The sequence below is a fragment of the Nelumbo lutea genome, chromosome 8 (assembly GCF_056320005.1).
Source record: "Nelumbo lutea isolate HS-2025 chromosome 8, American lotus-T2T, whole genome shotgun sequence".
NCBI classification, from domain to species: Eukaryota; Viridiplantae; Streptophyta; class Magnoliopsida; order Proteales; family Nelumbonaceae; genus Nelumbo; species Nelumbo lutea.
The window spans coordinates 20620107-20628406 of record NC_142691.1 but is presented as its reverse complement, the minus strand read 5'-3'; the positions used below and the strand labels follow the sequence as shown (position 1 = coordinate 20628406).

Here is an 8300-nt window from a genome sequence, read left to right as displayed (position 1 = left end):
CAGGTATGATACCCATCTCTAAGGTGAATAAATAACTTTTCCACGTAGGGGGAAAGTTATCAACACTTGAATGAAACAAAAATGCCCCTTTTAATATTGAATTTTTATAGATAAAATGGTCATTACCTTATTTATATGAGAAATAAAAGAACATGGGTAAATGCACTTATTTAGGTAAGTGTTTCCCAAGAAAAACTTACCCAGATACATTTACCCTGGTAAGTAATTTACGGTAAAGCGAACGCGGCCTTGGTTCAAATTTGAATAATATTAAAATACAACTTTAGATCTAGACATACCCAATTCAATTAACCATAACCAAAGAAGCATCAAACCCCCAACTTGCATTTGATATCATGGAGCCCCACGCCCCCATTAACATCAGCACAATCACTTCTCCATGCATCCACCTTCTGTTCCGTTCTTCTCTTCCCCTATAAGCACAAACCTTACCATTTGGGGCAAGGTTCAAAGAAGCGATTCCAACAATTAATACAGGTACTTGTTGTTTCAATAGATACCATCTAAGCCACATGTATTCAAGGAGATCGACTTCTATTAGGGCAAACCTGTGCTCACTCCGTTGTAATATCCTTTTGCAATCTTTCATTAAGAATATCTCTATGAAATGAAATATATAAATATGAAAATATTTTCAATGCAATGCAATAAAGACTTCTCAAACAGGCTTTGCCCTGACTGAAACCGAACTTGTATTGACATCGGCTTCTATCAAGACCTTTTAATATTGTTTAAATGCTAAGGATATATTTAATACTTATCATTTAGAGTATTCGCATTTATCCAAAAACCAGTATGTATCAAACAATCCATATGTTGTCCTGACGCACAACAAATTAGAAGCTGTAGCATGAGTAGCTGTCTTAACATTCCTAGAAACATACAAAAAACTCTATGCCAAAAGTTCAGCTCCAACACCCCACTGAAAAGACCAAAGGTCCCCCTGCATTCAAGACAAAATTATCGTTAAAGAAGCAAATGAAATCAAACAACCCTTTCTTGATTCACACTATTAATGACACCATCACAAAATTTTTGAAAAGTTCCATTCAGAAAGATGTACCCCAATTACTAGTCTTATTATATGCCTCATTACAATTTTGAGGAGATCCACTAGAGTAGAGACTAGAACTAATGATTTCATTGACACAATTTAAGATCCAAAAACACAAATTTTTAACTGAATCACAAACAAAATTATATATATGTATATAAAGAGAGAGAGATAGATAGATAGATAGATATATAGAAATTTTCTCTTTTTTTTCTCTTTTTTATTTTTTATTCCATGTCATTTTGTAAACAACCAATGAGACGTTTTCCTTCCCAATAAAAGAATACCTAAAATCTCTCTCTCTCTCTCTCTCTCTCTCTCTCTCTCTCTCCATAGGTTCCCAATAACCTAAATAATATCCTCCCTGAAAATACCTCCCCCACTTTCTCCTAAATTATCTCTAATTCCTATTTATCATATCCCTCACTTTTTATCTACTAGTAAACATGTACATGCATTTGCAGGTGGCAGAACTATCTATATAATTCATGGGCAGTTTGGTTATAACCATGGTTCAAAGTATTGACAACTAGCTGATATGCCGATAGGCCGTATTGACCTCGGTCGGTGCTTTTTTTTTAGTTTTACTTATATTTTTGAAATCAGTTCAAAGGGGCCAATTTAAGGCCCAACTACCCTCTGAACTAGTGGCTGACCTAATAAAACCCCTATAGGGGCGTATCGGGAAGCCACCGGCATGATATGTATTGGCCAATACGGGTTGATACGTATTGATACTTCGAACCTTGGTTATAAGTGAACGGTTTCTTAAGTGAGAATAAAGGACATATATGGCCTCTTTATTCCCACTGTATCCTTAGACAAGGGGGCTAGAAATGTTCGATGAAAATTCTAGAAAAAATAGGAATTCGCTCTTTTATAGGTAGTATGGATATCTATCTAAATAAAGTTTGAATTAAAATTTTAAAAATTATTTAAATATTTTAACAAAATTATATAATAACTTTAAAATATTTATCAAAAACACAAAAACAACAATAATAGATTTAATAATATAAATATTATTAATAATTTTATATTTCAACAAAACTCATCATGAAATTATGTACAAACAATATAAATTATGGGTTTCTGAATTATTTAATTTAAATGTTATTCAAATAATAAAAATTTAACATTAAAAATAAAATATTATTTAAAATTTTCAATAACAAAATATCGTAAATAACAAAATATTAAAAATGGATAAATAATTATATAACAAGATATTTAATATTATGTAATAACTTTAAAGTAAAAAAAATTAAAGAAAAAATAAATATTTTATATATTATTTAAATATTTAAATAACAAAATATTTAACATGACTAGATTTTAAATAGTAAAAATAATGAAATTATGTAACAAATTTAAAAATTTTCTTAAAAGTAGAAAAATAATTATAACATAATATTTAAATTAATAATAGCTTAATATTTTACAAAATTAATAATGACGTAGTAGTAAAAATTATTTAAGGATTATTAAATTCAATAAATAATTCTTGTATTTATTATATATTTATATATACTAAAATTAATATTTATTGTATTGTTAGTAATTATTTATATTTTGTGATAAATATATTTTCACTCATTATGTCTAAATCTATTTTTTTATTTAACATAAAATTTTCAATATTTATTGGAGATTAAACACTTATTATTTAACATTTTAAATCATGGTTTTCAAAACCGGACCAGACTGGGCAGTTGGACCTGAAAAACTAGGAACTGGTCAGGTGACTGGTTTCGTTTTCCCCCAAAAACCAGATTTGCCCCCAAAACCGCTGATTTTGGTAAGCGAAATGCTGAACCAGGCGATTAACCATTTGAACCGTTTGAACAGTTTTGACCTTTTTTTATTTTTTTGAGTTCTTTTGATTTTTTTATCAGAATGGACCGAATGTTTGGTTGAAACGGTTAGACCGTTGGACCCGTTAACCAGACCCTTGATCGGTTTGGTCATCAAGTCGGTTTTAAAAACCATGTTTTAAATATAACTTATTGTACTTATTGTATATTTTTTATAATTTATTGATTAATATTTATTAGAGATTAAACTATTATTTGAGATTATACTATTTATTGACTAATTTAATATATTTTTTAATATTTATTGTATTTTATTAGTTATATTTTATATTTTCATTATCAATATATTTTCAATAGTTATGTTATTTTTGCTATATATTTTCAATAATTATTGGAGATTAAACTATTGTTATTTATTAGAGATTAGACTATTAATTTAGATGAAATTAGGAGTATTCACAAGTTGGATTAGTTCGGTTATGGGTTGTTTGGCCAACCAAATCAACCTAGTTAGGTTGGGGAGTTGGTCATCCGAAATCAACTAGCCACTAATGAAAAGTGGCCAACTTGGGTTGTATCATTTTGGGTCGATTTTTTGTTTGGTTATCGGTTCAAAAGATTTAAATTGAAAAAATTAAATTTAAATTAAAAAATTATAGTGACATTATTAAAAAATTATATTTTTGATATAAAATTTTTTAGACCAAGAAAATTGGGAATTTTCCACTTTTCCTGTATTAGAAAAATATATTAAAATATAAAATATTAATATATATCCATGGTTGAATCATTCGATTTTGGTCAATTTACAAATGACCAATGCAAAATTGATCCAACCTGGTTGGGTTGGGAAATTGTTGAACCAAAGCCAATTGGAAATACTAGAAAACCAACTTGTCAAGTTGGTCGGAATGGTCAGTTTCATCAATTTGTTGAACAACCCTGGCTGAAATTAATTAGTATTATTTTTGTATTGTAAAAAAATAAAAGTAGTATATAAAATATAAGAAAAATCTATGATGCGAGAAATATATGGTATCGGAAGAGTTTTGACAAATGAAAATCCACCCATGAATTTTGATAAATAACACTTGATTGGCTAGCATACCAGTTGATTGGTTAATAAATTTTCAGATATCGTATCTTTCCCATATCATAGTCAAACCCAAAATATAAATAATTATTGATTATTTAAAAATTAAAAATATAAAATAATTGTATACTCTTATGTGTCTCTATTATTTAGCATTTGCTTAACAAATCCTGTGAATTGTATAAGTCCCCACTAACATTTAGTAAAATGCTATAGAAATCCAAGCAAGAAATCTATCCTGACCTAGCTTATCATCGAACCTACAAATTAAGAAACAAATAAAATCCACCACAATACTAAATTGATTCTCCCTATGAGTGACACCCAACAAACTAGCAAAAAGAACAGTTGTAGCAATAGAACAATAACAAAGCAAATGAATAGTTGTTTTATAATCATACCCACATAAAGAACAAGATTTGATATCCACAATTTCTTCGTCAAAAAGTTGATCTCTAGTACCAGCAAAATCTTTGCAAATTCTCCATAAGAGCCGAGAAGGAATTTTTAGTTTCCACACCTTGTTAATAATATCTTGAACAGAGTTATGAAAAGTATATGATGCATTTCACTCCAATAGAAATTCTAAGGCTGTTTTTGTTTGAGGTGGAAAATCGAAGCAGGGTAAACTTTACACTCCGGTTCGATGATGAGATGTTCTTTTACATCTTAGATGAGTGTAAAATTCCACTTTAGGTAAATTTTACAAAAAATCAGTGGAAAGTTACCACCGATAAAATCCATGTTAAACTCCATCTTCTCAAACTCGATGGACTCGCTCTCTCTCCTTGTTCTTCTTCCTCCCCGGTTTCACTCTCGTCTGTTCCTACATAATACTGCAACTTCCAAAAGTAGCAGCTCTCCCCCTTCTCCCCTTCAACTTCCGTTGGAGACTCAACCATCGGTGTTGCAGATATGTACCCCTTCTTTGCTCAGCCTCCATGCCATAAGCTTCTTCACCGGCGTAAGAAGTTTTCATTTGTTCCTTCACCCAGGTTGGTACCAAACGACAATGAATTGGAGCTCGCACCTCTTCTCAGTGCTGTAATGGTAAACTGGGTTTGACCGGTGTTTCCACCATCTCAGAGCACTTAGGGTGGGACTTCACGGAGCCAGAGCCGGAGGACAGTGGGACAGTGGGACCTCACGGAGTCAGTCAGTCAGAGCCAGAGAACAGTGGGATAGTGGGACAGCCGGATCTGGAGATGAAGAGCAGGTTGTCAAAGATGAAGAGCAGGTTCTCAATAGGCTAGAACTTTTATTTTTCTCTCTTCGCTTGTTCTTGCTGATGATTTTCCTGATCGAAGCAAAATCATCCTTGAGGGAAGAGTTCCAGAGTTCTAGAAGAAGAGTTCCTGAGTTGTTGATGATTTTTCTACTAGAGTTTCTCGAAGCAAAATCTAGTAACATCCTTGACAGTGGTTGTCCTGCTTCAGGCACAGAAATCTGGTAGAGTTTATGCTAGAGTTTCCCGAGCTTCAGGGAAATAACTTCTCTGGACGGGTTCCTATCCAGAAAAGAAAACTTTCGTCTCTAAAGTTGCTTAACTTGTCTTGCAATTTGTTTTCCGGCCCGATTTCAGACAAATTGATCGGTTTCAACGGAATCCGAACTTTTGATTCTTCATTACTACAGCTGCATTTAAAGCAAGGGAAGATTGGTGGCAGTCGCCGTCGGGTCTTGAAGTTGAAGGTAAGAAAAGGGAAGAGGATGTCATGGGGATGGCGGAGATGTGAGAACAAAGCTCACTGGTATCTATGGGCGTTGCTCGCTCATGCTTATTATCAGTGTATACAACATTGCTTCACCTTTTCAGTTGAGACCCAACTTCCGTCAAGACCCAGTTGGAAAATTTACACCATAGAAAACCAAACGTGATCAATGTAAATTTTCAAAATCAGCCGGTTCACATTTTTCCCTAGTGTAAAATTTGAATTTACACCTCAAACAAAAGCAGCCTTAGTTGAAAATATGCCCCTTTGGTTTGCACCGTGGTCCTAACAATTTTATCCAAGAGCCTCGTAAAAGTATGAGTACTCAATATTTCATTTACCACAGGATCAAGAAAAACATCTCTCAACTTTTAAAGATTTCAACCCTCTTCATTAATAGACATAAAATCTTAAACCATTAAATCTTTTGCTTCCCTATTAAGAGGACCAAATAGCAAAATGAAATTTCTAGATGGAATGTTCCAAACATTCAACATTGAAATTGTATGCACCTACACTGCCACATCAACAAACATATTTTTCAAAGTTGTCTTGTACCTAATGGTTTCCAAACATGAAGCAAGACCAACAATTTTTCCCAGCGATTTTATCATGGTTCGTAGGATATTTGGCTGTAAGCATTCTGACTCATAAAGAGTTTTCCTTATTTAGGAACCTCCATGCTAACTTCAAAATAAAACTATTCAAAACTTTAGCTTTCCGAATCTAAAATCACTTGGGCATTCTAAAGCTACACAGTTTATCCCAATTAATAAGAGCATTTATATCCAGATTTGTTCTTATTTCTATAGTCTCAGTTTGGATGGAGTACAAATACAAACGTGTAGAGTTCAAAACCTTGTATTTTGTACTATTTTGCATGTACTTGTACTGCTTCCTAAGTAAGCCGTAACAACAAAAAGACATTTGGATTTTGTCAATATCATTTACACCTTTTTTTTGAAAATTGAATCATCGACACACGGTGACTAGGCATGCCTAGATTGTAATACAGATTTCATCAAAACTTATTTACCTGCATAAGAAATTAAGGCAGCCTTTTTAAAACTAAGCTTACAGTTCATTTTACCACAAAAGAGGAACCCCTAAATACTTAGCATCAAAACTAAGAGCCTTCATTTTAAGCTGCCACCTAATAATGCTTATTCCTTTTGTGGAAATCTTCTTACTAAAGATCAGACATTCAACTCTAAAGGCCTTTCTGAGCACTAAAATATCAGTAAAAAGTAACTCAGGAGCTGATCTACTAATAAAAATACCCACCAATTTATTATTTCTCTCAGCATTAACAAACCTTCCACTACCAAAATGAAGAAATATAGATAAAGTGGATCTCTTTGTCTAAGACCTATATAAGGAAAAATCATTTTACACCAATTCTCACAAAAACCCAAATACCTCATAACCCGCAAAAGATAATGCCATTCAAGACTATTATAAGTTTTTTTGAAATATCCAATTTTATAACCATGACCCCTAGATCTACTGTATCTTTTTCTTGTAATGTATCAATCAATCCATGAGCAACAATCTACCCTAAACAGAAACATCTTGAAGAGGAGGAATTCATCTATGGAATAGGGATTTCATTTTAATGGCCATTAGTTTAGTTAATATTGTATACATACCCATAGGCCTAAAATATGTGATAAAAGTAGGATTCTCAAACTTTGAGATCATAGTAATGAAGGAATGATTTATTTTCTTAAGAAGTTTCTATTTTTAAAGAACTCACCAACAATATTAAAAATATCGTCATTCATATACCCCCAAAATCCTTGGTAAGCAATGGAAGGAATAAAATTAGAACCAGGAGCTTTAAAACCACTTTGCCACCTCCACTTGCCTCCAAGAATTGTTATAGAAAAGGTAAGTGGCATTGCACTACTGGTAATTGCATTTCTAAACACTTGTCTTATCATCATCTATCTCCTTCGTATAAATCCTTCCTTGTTTCCATTTCCAAAGACTTCACACCAAAAATTGTTATAGAGACTCTTTCTCGACTTGAGTGGAAGCAATTCATGCAAGGTGAAATAACAACTCTTTTGGAAAATAACACATGACATATTGCTGGTCAACCTGATGGGAAATAGCTAATCGGTTGTTGTAGATGGGTATTTTCCATTAAAGATAAAGAAAATAGTACTGTTAGGAGACATAAAGTGTGATTGGTTGCTAAGGGCTATACTTACACTTATGGGGTGAATTATACAAAAAGTTTTCTTCTTGTGGCTAAAGTGAATTCTATACATGTCTCATTATCTGTTGTTACCTTTTATTCATGGCCACTTTTTTAGATTGATGTCATGAATGCATTTTAAAGGATAACCACATGAGGAAGTTCACATGGACTTCCCTCTAGGGTTTATCGTGATGTTCAAACAAAGAAGATGTGTACATTAAAATAATCACTATATAGACTAAAACAATTACGCCGAGCTTGGTTTGATTATTTTGGCAGTGCTTTCTTATCGGTTGGCTACAATCAAATTGAAGACTTTTCTTAGTGATGAATTTGAGATTAAAGACTTGAGTGGTTTATGTTATTTTCTTGGTATTGAAGTTGTTCAATTTAAGCATGT

At 32.4% G+C, this 8300-nt stretch overlaps 1 protein-coding gene across 9 annotated transcripts in view; it reads right to left on the bottom strand.

The window, feature by feature from the left end:
• Positions 1–748: 748 nt before the first annotated feature.
• The window catches only part of LOC148843232 (uncharacterized), a 29141-nt gene continuing 21589 nt past the window's right edge, over positions 749–8300 (bottom strand). For 8 of the 9 annotated variants that reach the window (XM_088960123.1, XM_088960118.1, XM_088960120.1 and 5 more), the window contains one exon: positions 749–964. The gene's annotated coding sequence lies outside the window, so the exon portion shown is untranslated. Of the gene's footprint in view, positions 965–4527; positions 6731–8300 lie in introns of those variants that run through there. The other variant, XM_088960113.1, reaches the window with a different exon arrangement.